Here is a 13,069-nt window from a genome sequence, read left to right as displayed (position 1 = left end):
TCAGACAATAATCATGAGGGGGGAACCAGAGAACCTTCTGCAAAGCGCGCAAGGGGCGGAGTAGCCTTGAGGTCTAAAGCTAAACCCAAAGCTAAATTTAAATCTCAAACCTCAGGGGCAAGTGGAAAGTCCTCTCTGAGATCTGAAAATGGCGTGCCCATTACTCATAATGACGATAGTTCTGTGTTAGGGGACTGCGGAGGTAATCCGGAATATTGGAAGCATATGGAGACCCTAATTACTGGGCTTTTAGCTTTTCTTGTGAACAGATATGGGGCGATTGAGGAAAAACTATCTTTTTTGACACAGGGTACACATTTGACGGTGAACCCAGAGGTGACTAGGGGCCATAGTAATGCTGTAGGTAGGGGGTTGTGTGTTCAGAAGTATCTGCCCTGTCAAGTCCCAGTGGACGAAGCAGGGACATGGCCCACGGAGTGGCGACAAATGGTGTTGCTCATGTGCGCACTGATTGCTTGCAAGCTCCACATCCTCCGCCTGGCACTGGGGAGCATACTTTGCAATTAAGAACAGGCTCCCAAGGGACGGGCGGGCTGGGGAAAATAGTGCAACTAGGTGCCGAGAATTTGCCTCTCCGAGTGCCCCCTCAAAGGGAATTAATGGTCGAACAAGCACAACATAGAGACAGTACAAGATCTTTACATCATGTGACTACTAAGCAAGACCGTGATATTCTAGGTTTACCACCGGCGGCTTGTATTGTAGTATTGTATTGTATTGTATGTCATTTTTGTAAAGCGCGTAGTTACCAGAAGGCATCCCAGCGCTGAATTTGAAAGATACTCTGAGGGGGGGAGGGCAGGACAGAGGATCAATTGGGAAAGAGGAAGGTTTTTAGTGTTTTTCGGAAAAGGAGGTGGCCAGATTCAGCGCGTAATTGCAGTGGGAGGGAGTTCCAATGTGAGGCCGCCTTCACCGAGAAGCGGCAGCCTCCGGTGCGAGCTTTCTTAATTCTGGGCACCGAGGCCAGGAACCCTTTGTCTGAGCGCAGGGGTCTATTGGGTTTGTAAGGGGTGACTAGACTTCTCATGATCGGGGGTCCTTTGCCTTGCAAGATTTTGTGGGCAATACAAAGGGATTTAAAGATAATCCTCTCTCGCACAGGGAGCCAGTGAAGTGCTTTGAGAGCAGGTTTAGCTGATGATCTGAGGGGGCTACCCATTAATAGCCTGGCAGCGGCAATTTGGGTTTGCTGCAACCTATTGATTGTGGCTTCAGGGGCTCCTAGGAAAAGTGCGTTACTGAAGTCTAGTCTTGAAAGAACTAGACCTTGGATCAATAGCCTCCTGGAGTGAAGAGGAAGGAGAGGGAGAACTTTGCGGGCAGAGCGCAGTAGGCCGAAACAAGTGCCTGCTGTCTTATTCGCTTGTGTTTTAAGCAAAAGTTCCTGATCGAGTCAGACCCTAGGCTTTGATTTCTTTTTTTGGGGCGTGGGGTCCCCTAAACAGGCCGGCCAGATGGAGGAGGGCATAGTTGCCGCCTTATGGCCTAACAACATGATTTCTGTTTTTGATCCATTTAGCTTGAGTGAGGAGTCACACATCCAGGCATGGATCTTAGTCAGGCACTGATGGAAGTTATCGGGGCGTTGGTCTAGTTGAGAAAGTGAGACGACCAGTTGGGTGTCATCGGCATAGCTGACTATTTTTATCCCGAAAGGGGCGACCACATCCTCCAGGGGGGCCATGTACACATTAAACAATGTGGGGCTCAGGGATGAGCCCTGCGGCACTCCACACTGGAGGGGTATAAGGGCGAATTGTGCGTTGCCTTCCCAGACTTGAAAGGTCCGGTTGGAAAGGTAGGATGTTAGCCACGTTAGGGCGGACCCACGTATTCCTGCTTCGACCAGGCGCTGGATCAAGATACGGTGATTCACCGTATCAAAGGCCGCACTAAGGTCCAGTAGGATCACTGCCACTGATCCTCCTGAATCCAGAATGTGCCTAGCCTCCTCGATGACGGAGAGGAGGGCGGTGTCAGTGCCCTGGCCTGGTCGGAATCCGGTTTGGGAATTGCGCAGCCGATCGTTGGACTCCAGGAAGTGGGAAAGTTGGTGGTTCACCACTTTTTCTGCGATCTTGCTGAGACCGGGGAGAAGGGATATGGGTCTGAAGTTGGCAAGCTCTAGAGGGTCAAGATGGGGTTTCTTCAACAGGGCCTTGACAATGGCCCTTTTCCAACTGGGAGGCACAGTGCCCTGTAAAAGAGAGAGGTTGATGAGCTCAGTTGCCGGGGAGGAAATGGTGGTAGTTATCTGTTTCAGGAAGCGCATCGGAACTGGGTCGCTGGGGGAGCCACTTTTAATACTGGTTAGGGTTTTGAGGAAATCCTCCTCGGAGATTCGATGAAAAGCGTTCAGCTGAGGGCCCGTATACGGGTGCAGATTCGCATTCTCGTTATCTTTCCGTGAGGGGCTTTCAGTTTGGGGAAGAGAAGATAAGATGTTTTTTATTTTCTGATCAACGTAGGTGGCTAGGTTGTTGCACTTGGACCCCGAGGGGTCTTGGGGCAACCCAGGATCAGGAATCTTCAGAAGTTCTTTCATGATTTTGTAGGTTTCTCTCGTGGAGTTGGAGGCATTTTTGATTCTGTTATCATAGAAGGTGGTTTTGGCATTTCTGAGGGCGACTTTGTATGCTCTGATCGCGTTGCGGTAAGTGTCTTTGTTAGCGGTATCCCAGTTTCTTCTCCAGATACGCTCATGCCTTTTACAACCTTGCCGTAGGGTTCTGAGCTCAGGGGTGAACCAGGGGGCAGAGCACGTTCTAGTCTGCTTTCTCCGCAGAGTTTTTTTTTGGTAGGACTAGATCCAATGAATTAGAGAGCCAGTTTGTAAAATTGGTGTCAGCTACCATGGGGTCCGAGGCAAGGGGCGGGAGGGAGCGTTCTAGGGTGTCAGTCCACTTCTCCACAGAGAGTTTCGACCACATTCTGTCGTGAGTGGAGGTATAGGGCGTTTGGACTGATTTAAGGTCGACCTGCCCATTAAAGGTCAAAAGGAAATGGTCTGTCCAGGGAAGGGGGGACGGGGGGCTGATTTGGAGTGACCTGATATTAGACAGAATCGGGTCTAAGAGATGACCTTTGTTATGTGTGGCTCCTGTGTTCAGGAGGTGGATCTCGTAGGACGCGAGATCGAGGAGCAGGTCAGTGGCTACTTTGTCTAGGGATTCGTCGAAATGAAAATTCAGGTCACCTAAAATGGTGAAGTTGGGGGCGGATGAAGCTAGGACGGTGACCGTCTCTAGGAGAGAGCTGGGAAAATGACCCGCATTCCCTGGGGGACGATATACAAGGAGGCCTGTAAGGGAAGAGATGGGGAGAGTTGGAAGTGAAAATGGCAGTTTTCGGAATCCGAGATTCCGCCATCCTTCATCCTGCCCATTAAGTGATTTTTGTACAGAATGGCTAGTCCGCCTCCTTTACCTGAGGGTCTAGGCTGTGAGTGGATGAGGTATCCTGGGGGAAGAGCGCGGACAATATCGGCCTCAGGGTTGGTGGATAGCCACGTTTCTGTAAGAAACAGGATGTCCAGGTTATGATCCTGGAGCAGGAGGTTAATCTCGAGAGAGTGTTTCGGGAGAGACCTGCAGTTCAGTGAGGCCATACGTAAGTCAGTGGTTACAGGGTAGTGGTGCCGCGATGCAGTCGGGTCTGATCTACAGAGATCGCAGTGCGTGTACGTGTGCTCATGCTCACATAATGACAATGTTTATTCTTACGTGGTCTCAAAGAAAGGAGCTCACTTCGGGAATAGCAGATGTCCCCTAGTTGTGGTCCTGGCTGGTGTTCCCTCGCTAAGACCCGACCAAACCGAATCTTGGGCACAGCTGAGGAATAAAACTGCTGATTGGCTAACTAGATATAAAGGTTTTAGGGCAGCCATGTTCAATAACATCATTATGGTGCGTAGAGTAGTGTGGGTGGGGCAGTCCCCAAAGAACATAGCGGGGGATTGTGTGGTTGTTAACTTTCGAAACCCATTTGTCGCTCAAACGATCCTAAAGGCCGAGGATCATTGCCCATTATCCTTTACCTCTATCTGTGCCTTGCCACTTGGCTATTTTTATACACCCTCTTCGAGAATGTTAACTGAGACAGCTTGCTTCACTCCGAATATAAACAGGTTTGAGGTGCTATCCGGGTTAGATTCCCAAGACTGACTAAATGTTATCAACTCAGCTTCAGTGATTACATCAATCCTAGGGGCAATGACAGAGGACCCTACCCTAATCACTGGGCCTAGTGTTCCACTTGTAGCCCCCACCCCGGACGCAGTGCCTAGCCCCACCCCAAATGACCATCTTAATTCTCATTCCACTGGGTGTTTACCCAAGGAAGATATTTAAAAAGTTTTATCTTGGAACATAGCAGGTCTCAAGACCAAAAGGGGAGATAGCAACTGGGAGCAGTTTTTCGCTAGCTCCGATATTATTGCCTTCCAGGAAACATGGGACTCTAAAGAATCCTATTTTCTGGACGGTTTCTTAACGTATTGTAAATATGCTACACCGTCCTGTATGGCGAGAGCTAGTGGGGGGGTTCCTGCTGCTAAATAAATCTTTAAACTTATATACAAAGTCAAGCAAATAGACTCATGTTCTCCCAACATTTTAGCAGTTGATCTAACAGCGAAGAATTTACCAACCCTGTTAGTGATCAATTTTTATAACTCTTTGATGAGAGATGATGACTTAGAGCATCTAAGATCTCTCTCTAATTGTTTGATTGAGTATGAGTCCACGGTTGATACATACTACCACATACTAGTCCTAGGTGATTTTAATATTCATGTGTGTCCCGTTGATTGTTTATTAAAATTAGACGAGGAGTTTGGCCTGCAGGGGCAAACACATTTTGAACATTCCCCTTCGGGGATCTTTCTAGAGAGTCTTTTATCAGACCATAATCTGATCTGCCCAACTCAGCGGTATACGTCATATCCCATTCCCACGTACATGGCCAAGGCCATCATAGCACCATCGACTATATTTTAGTCTCTGGTTCTATGGTGGACCATTTAGGTACATTTGGGGTAACAAACAATGCCTAAGCGACCATAATTTACTGACACTGGATCTCAATATTTGTGCTACTGACAAAGTTAGCCCCTTGGCCCACATAAGTAACTCCAATATTGCTCCCAAAGATCAAGCACGCCGGTTAAGATGGGATCTAATTACCCGGACAATTTTATTGAAAACCTAATCGGTGTCTGTGTAGAGGAGTTTGGTATTCGTACAGACCAGGACGACGAGCCATCATCAGTCCTGGATGCTTTTGATAGTATTACAAGACAAGTGGCGGCTAACCTGACAGTTCTTTGCAAGTCTAGGCCTTTAAAACATAAAAAATGGTTTGATGATACTTGCATAAGTGCCCATAAAGCACTCATGGATGAGCTTAAAGGGAAACCGAGATCCACAGTTAGGGTTAAGGATGCCAGGAAGGCATATAAAGCTGCTGTGGGGAGCAGGAAGAAACACTTAAGAGAGATGGCATGGGAAGAGCTTAGCCAAGCAAGTGTTTTATCAAATAGTTCCAGATACTGGAGCGTGGTCAACAGTCCTACCTTTGATGAATCATCTAACCCCGTTCAAGATTGTCTCATCTCCCCTGAGAAATGGGTACAACATTTTGTGGGTGTTTATAGTGATGTCAGTCAAGGTTCTCCTCCTTTACTAAGGACAAAGTTATAGAAGCAATTGGGTCAACATCAAGGGAGAAGGCGCCAGGCCCCGACGGCGTACCGGCTGATCTTTATAGAGCAGATCCTATTTTATGGTCCAAAATCTTAACCCAGACTTTTAACGCAGTTGCCCAGGTTGGCATTCCACTGTTTGGGCCAAAACTGTTATTTTTCCAATTTTTAAAAAGTGAGGCAGAGAAGACCTGGCCTGTTACAGGCCAATATCACTCTTGGATTCTGCGGCAAAAATTATGGGGAAAGTTGTCCTTGCCCGCTTAACGGATTGGCTGGATCAAAATAATATCATTTCAGATCTCCAATATGGCTTTAGGCAGGGCAAAGGTACCGTGGGTCAATGCCTCAATCTTCATTTAATAATTGGAAAGTATACGGTCGCTAAGCATGGGGATCTGCATCTGGCCTTTATGGATTTAACCTCTGCCTTTGATCTTGGTAATCGATCAAAGTTATTATGGGCGACATTGCATAGCATGGGCTTAGATGCAGACTTGATTTCCTTCCTGGCTGCCATGCACGAGAATTCCACTGCATCTGTGCGCTACAATACAGATGGCAGCCTCACAGATTCTTGGCCCGTTAAAAGAGGGGTGAAACAGGGATGCATTCTAGCGCCACTGTTGTTCACACTCTACATTAATAACTTAGGGGCCGTTTTAACTTCCAGTTGTAAAGACATCCCAAGGGCCGGCAACAAAATGATTCCCGCTCTGCTTTATGCAGAAGACGTGGTTTTGCTGGCAAGGACTTCAAGAGGGCTTCAAACACTTTTAAATTGTTTTATTGATTTTACGGACTCTCTAGATTTGGTCACAAATTTTAAGAAGTCCCATTCCCATTCTATGTCTATTGGCTCAGGTAGATCAAGGCTAAATTCTATTGTAAGAATATGGAATTAACAAAGGTCCCAGTTTTCCCTTATTTGGGGGGTTCTTTTTGACGACAGACGCTCGTGGGTTACACAGCGTATGCATAAAAGGAATATTTTAGCTCGAGCCTCGGGGGCCATTGTGGAATTCGCAAAAAGAATTGGCTCCAAACCTCTCCCACACTCATGAAAATTAATAATGCCAAGTGTCTTCCAATGGTGACTTATGGGAGTGACTTATGGGGACATTTAGAGACGGGTGAAATCCAGGCGGTTGAAAATAGTTTCTTTCGCAAATTACTGTCGGTTCCGGCCTCTACCCCTGTTTTTAACATCCATGAGGCTCTTGGAGCTGGCTTTACCTCAGATCAGATTGCGGTTGCCCCTATAATGTGGTGGCTGAGAATTTTGTCCCAACCGTCGCCCAGTCTAAACCAGCTGATCATACAAGACTGCATTTTGCTAGACAAGGGCCTAGACATACCTTGGGTACATTATATCAAGTCCCAGATGGCTTCTCTTGGTTGTCCTGAGCTATTCGTGAGCCCAAGTGCTCTGGGTAAACCAGCCATTAGAGACTTGAAGCAACAGTTTTTGGATAGAGCAATGCTGATTAGGGAGGAAAGGGAATTAGTTAAACTCACAGTGAGAAGTTTGTCACATTGAGCATAGGTAGACAGTTGCAACCATACCTAACATACATAAATAGGTCTTATCACTTATTTGTCTTAGTTAGATTTAAGCACAACATGGTTCCCTGGCTACTGGCCTTCCCGAACGGGTTTTTTAAAGAAGGTTCGTTAAGACCCTGTCCTTGTGACAACTTCTCAGAACAGAATATATTTCATGTGATATTTTTCTGTGAGTTCTATGTCTTGTTACGTGGGAAATATATTATCACCCTCTTAAAAGGCCAAAACTTTGAGAAAGTCAGACCAGCGCTAGCATACCTACAAATGCTGGCATCACCCGTGGTGTGCTTTGGGGTTGCCAGCTACATAATAGGCGCAATTAGATGTAGGAATAGGCTCATGGTATCATAGATGGGATCATGTTTTAAATGAAGTTATTTATTTAATATCAAGTGTTTTGTAATAGTATATTATGTAAATAGTAAATATTTTTGATAAATGTAGATTTATAACTATGTACTTATTTATCACTTAGGACATATTGTGTTGTATAGGATTGCGTAACACATGATGGTTTTTACAAACCGTGCAGTACTCTGAGATTTGGATGAACAAATTATATAATAATGAATTGTTTGTATTAGAATGCACTGTGTTATGCACTTTGATGGTTTTAATCTAACCGAATAAAGTTAATCTTGACTTGACTTGACTGGGCGAGGCCAGATGGGAAGAGAAAGGGTAAAGGGCTTTAGTTCTTTGACCGGTCAGATTATTGACATGCAACTGTAGAAAGAAGGTGGCAGCTTTGACAGTTAATTAACCCATTTCAGGTTAAACATGCTCAAGCGTTTATTTTGAATCCCGCTAAACTTGAGATAATATACAAAGACAAACCCCAATTTTTCCCTCCGAGGTCAAGGCTAGATAATTTTTAGAGGGCATTAAATCCTAAGAGAGGGTCAGTGCTTAAAAGGATTAGGTGGACATTGATAGTGTAATTTGATGCTGGCAAAACACTTATAAATATGGGCTGCAAGCTGTATATTGCGCTGTGCTCTATTTATTTATTTATTTTTCTTATCACATACATTGGGCTAAGTTGGGTGAACTTGGGAGGGGGGACGATTCGGGTTGCGGCAAGGCTCTCTATCATACAAGGCCTACGGGTCTATCAGCCTCCATTCCATGTATGGGTATGGGGTGGTAGGGGAGACTTCCACTGGCAGAGGAAGTATGGGGGTGGGTGTGGGTAGTGCTCTTGGGAGGGGGGCTTCTGTGGGTTCATGGGGGGTGAAAACTGAAAATAAGCCAATAAACGATTTAGAGCATACAGGAGTAAAGGATGTGATGTTGTGTGGGAGAATGCACTATCTGAGCGATTTAAGTTGGATCAATGACGGATAGATTATCTATCTGTTCATTTAACGTACGTTGTCTTAATGACAGGGCCAAGCGGCAAAGAGTGGCGCAAGAAATTAGAAAGATATGTCCCGACGCTGTTTGCCTCCAAGAGACACATATACCTTGGGGTAAATGTAAGGTTATAGCTGAGCTAGTGTATAGGCTCGTGGTATGCGCATCGGCATCGCAAGAGACCACGACAAGATTTGTGGCTATTTTTGCTAAGTCTAATAGTCTATCCTTTGGTAAGACTCGTGCTGACAAATAAGGCCATTAGGCGATAGTCGAATGCTTAGTGGGTAATAGGAAATTTACAATATGCTCTGTGTATGGATCTAATTTTGATGAAGCTCAGATAATAGATCATCTGACTAAAGAGCTGCTTCTTGGGCATCCCCTGTGATACTGTGCAGGGATTTTAATATTCAATTGGACAAAGTTACTTTACGTGCCAGTGGAAAGAAAGATGGTGGTCGGAAACCTAAGGTCTATAAGGCCTTACAGCAACTTCTATATGATCATGGGTTAGCTGATATTTGGCCCAGGTTAAAGCACTCTCATCCAGGCAGGGGAATACAGGTATAATTCTAGCACAAACTGCGGTAGCTCGCTACAAGGCCAGGATAAACGCGCAATGGTCTAAAGACAACGCTAATAAATATAATCTTTTTAGAAGAGAATGCTATGATTATGGGGAGACAACTGGCAGATGTCTGGCTAAGAAAATTAGGTGCAAGGAGGCCAAATGTGCAATTACTGCGATGGAAGTTCCAGCTGGTAGATTAGTTGAAACACCTGCGGAAATCCTGGAGGCCTTTAGCTCTTTCTATGAGGAACTGTACAGGGAGGATCAAAATAGTGAGGTGAGAACCGAGTCTTTTTTATAAAGATCCATATAGAAGGATGCTGAGTCCAGAAGATAAGAGATATTTGGAAGAGCTTGTGGAGGCTGTTGACTCTTTAGCAGCAGGCAGGGCTGATGGGCTTGAAAAACTCCCATTGGAATTTTATAAAACTTTCATCGGAGCTAAAGTCAGATATTCTTAGCATGCTTCAGTAAGCACAGAAGGGGGATGCCCAGGAAGAGGCACGGTCAACCATATTAGCAGGTGTGGGGCTTCAGGGGGGGTCTCAAACAGATTCACGCACACGGGTTGTCGGGGTAGAGCAGGTTTTTTTATTTGATAAAGTCTGCGTTTCTGTACAGGCACCCGGTAAAAGGGTAGGGGTTGTTCTGCCTCCTCCGTCGTGGTTCTTCCCCCTCCGGAGCGTCGATCCCAATGCCTCCTGGGAGTTGTAGGTCTTTTACCCGCCGTCTCGTTGTCCTCGACGTGCCGGTATGGGAAAAAGAAAAGAGAACTCGTCTCAGTACAAGAGTTCGGTGATATACTTCGTGTGGGGGAAGGGGGTGAGGGAAACACACGTGCCCGCTAATACCCCTGCTCAGTGACGTGATCCCTTGTGCTCAGCAAACAACAACAAGGGTGTGTAGAGGAGGTTTCGTGCATTAAGGGGGCTTCCCTCGCCTGATGCCTGCCCACCCTGTGAACTTGGACCGTACCTGGTTGAGCCACACTTCCGTGTTAGTGTGGCTGGGCGATGCGCGTTCCACAGAGCCTCCTTGCTTCTTGCGGTAGCCGCCCTCAGCGTTGTCCACCGGTCCGGTCGTCGCCTTCTCCCCTGGAGTCTCGTCGTAGCTCCGGTCCGCCTCTGCTTCTCTCCCCGTCTTCCTCCGAGGTCGCGCTGGCATTCCCTCGTAGGTCCTCCGGTGTTCCTCTGCTTCCTCCGCTTCCGTGCTACTCTCTCCGTCCTCCTCTTCCTCGATTCTCAGTCTTTCCTCCGCCCTCCGTTCGTCTTCCTCCTCCGTCCACTCCGCTCCGCTGTCTCTCCACTCACGCCACCAGTCTCCTACTCCGCCTCCGGGTGTCTCGCACACCTGGCTTGATTCAGGGATGGGTTTTACCTCTTCGGGGAGGGCGAGCCGCCATTCCGGATCCGCCCCCTTAAAGGTGTAAGCCTGTCGATCCTCCGCATCGGACCGTCGTCGTACTTCTTCAGGTGTACTCCATGCCTCTGTATGCTGGACGAAAAGGGCAGAAACATTAATAGGCATACCAGGGGGCCCCTCATCCGGGTCCCCCACGTCACAGCAGGGTAGTAGCCCTACTGTACTTCGCTAATGTTCATCAAGCCCCATGTGGATTAATGCTACTTGACTCAGAGAAGGCGTTTGACCGTGTCTCTTGGGAATTTTTATGGGCCTGGGTTTATCAGGGCAATCAGAACTATGTAAAAGTCTCCTGCGGTTCGAGTATGGGCACTGGGGTTTGAATCTGACTTAGTGCCAATATCGAGAGGTACCAGCCAAGGCTGTCCATGCACCCCTTTACTTTTTGACCTTTATATTAATCCATTCCTGAACTTATTGGAGAATAGTTTAAGTATTCAACCAGTGGGGCTTGGGCAGGAACAGGCTAAAACTTTAGCATATGCAGATGACATTGCTGTAGTCTTGCCGGACCCAGCCAGGGCCCGACAGACATTGAACGGCTAGCAATTTTAATTGGGCAAAACTCTGACTATAAATTAAATATAGCCAAGACACAAATAATATGTACAAACCAAGCTCTATTTATTGATTCCAGGGTTACTGAAGAGGCAACATACCTCAGGTCTGTATTGATGCATGTTTGGATAAAATGATACTTTCTAATTGGGATCCCATGGTGCGAAAAATTAAAAGGGAGCTAGGCAGAATAGAAGGGATACATTTTTCAATGGTGGGAAGATGTAATGTTCTAAAATTAATATTTTGTCTAAGGTCCTGTATTACTTTAGGTCTGTACCCCTGGAACTCATGAAAAAGCAACTCCATAAACTACAGTCCATATGCAGCAGTTTCATGTGGGCTCAAGGTAAACCTCGCTAAGCAATTAAATAAATGAAGGGGGGGCGTGGCTAGCAGCCGACGATGGCGGCCGCAGCTTAGGGAGGCTCCTGGGCGAAGGCGGCTTTCCGCGAATATCCGTAGCAATATCCTGAAATTTCCTGGTGGAGAGGGGCGGACCGGACCCAGCGTCCATGCAGCGAGCATCGCTGAAATTTTCGGAACCGGCGAAGGCTCGTTGGTGCAGGATCCGGAGGTCAAGTGGCTGAGGAGGGGCAGGGCCTAATTGCCGTAGCGGAGCCACGGACTGTCGGCGCGACTGCACCCGGCCGGAAGTGACCCGAGAACGGGGGTGAGTGGCAGGAAACGCCGGCGAAAGGGGCGTCTTGCCCGGACACCTCCGTGGGGCCCCCCCCCGGCGACCCAAACACTTGGACGCTCATCCACACTGCCAGTCGGCGCCCCCCGGACCCGCCGACGTCCGCCGACGGCGTGATAGCGGAGGCGCGAACTCGACCTGAGGACGCCATTGCCCAACTACGCAGGAGGAATACGCCGGGCGCCGGCAACGGCCGTCGCCGACACAGGCGGCCGACTGCGTCACTCGGCGGCCACTGTGGTCGACGGACTTCTGACAGGGAACATCGGGGGCAAATCACACGCTGAGCCACGAGTGTGGATAGAGCTTGGTCAGCACATATACAGGGGTGACGCCGAGGGGAGGCATACTGTGACAGCCCCAGCCGGTGTGGGTCATACCTCGCAGCGCATGGCCACACTTTCCTTTGGTCTCCTTGCGGGGGAGCGGCCTGACCCCCGGCTTAGCTGCAAATTGTAGGAGAGCGCTGGACCACCGCATACCAGTGAGGACACCACGTCCCACGCCGGAGTGACCAAGTAGCAGCCACGGCCCGCCGCAGAAGTACAAGGAAGCGGCCCTGCGCGACCCACGCACGATCATTCTCTCCAGCTGGCAGTTCAAGTCCCGGCGACGACATGTCCCAGAGGGGCCCCAGAGGTAACGCGACCCAGGCCAAGCTGGACAAGTTCGCTTATGAGAGGCACTCGCCACCACACGACCCACGCAAGACCGCTGGAAAAACGGCAGAACCTGAGGTGGCGAGGAAAGCCACGCTTGAGGATGTCCTGGCGGCACTAGCCCAGGTGCAGACGACGGTGGGCGCCACGGCGACAGAAGTCACCCTGATTAGAGCGGATCTCCAAAAGATCAATGAGAGGGTCAAGCAGGTCGAGGTGGTCACCAAATCGCTGGTGGAGGACGTATCCGAATTGCAAACAGCTGTAGAACGCCTGCAAACCGATAACAAACTGCTTCGGGATAAACTGGATGACCAGGAAGGGCGCTCCCGACGCAATAATGTCCGAATTTTGGGTGTGCCGGAGTCAGAAGACACGGGGGCAATGGACCTGTATGTGGAGGACTTGATCAAAACGCGGCTCAAGCCCAAGGGACTCTCGAACTTCTTCTCCGTTGAAAGGGCACACCGCGTTCCGGGAGGAAAACCCAAATCGGGGGCCTCACCAAG

At 48.4% G+C, this 13,069-nt stretch overlaps 1 protein-coding gene across 50 annotated transcripts in view; it reads left to right on the top strand.

Moving 5' to 3' along the window:
- Nucleotides 1-13,069, top strand: part of NFIX (nuclear factor I X) — a 5,476,577-nt gene that overhangs the window by 3,736,495 nt on the left and 1,727,013 nt on the right. The window lies entirely within an intron of this gene.

Source organism: Lissotriton helveticus, chromosome 1_1, assembly GCF_964261635.1.
Source record: "Lissotriton helveticus chromosome 1_1, aLisHel1.1, whole genome shotgun sequence".
Classification (NCBI taxonomy): domain Eukaryota; kingdom Metazoa; phylum Chordata; class Amphibia; order Caudata; family Salamandridae; genus Lissotriton; species Lissotriton helveticus.
This window is presented reverse-complemented; position numbering and strand designations above follow the sequence as displayed.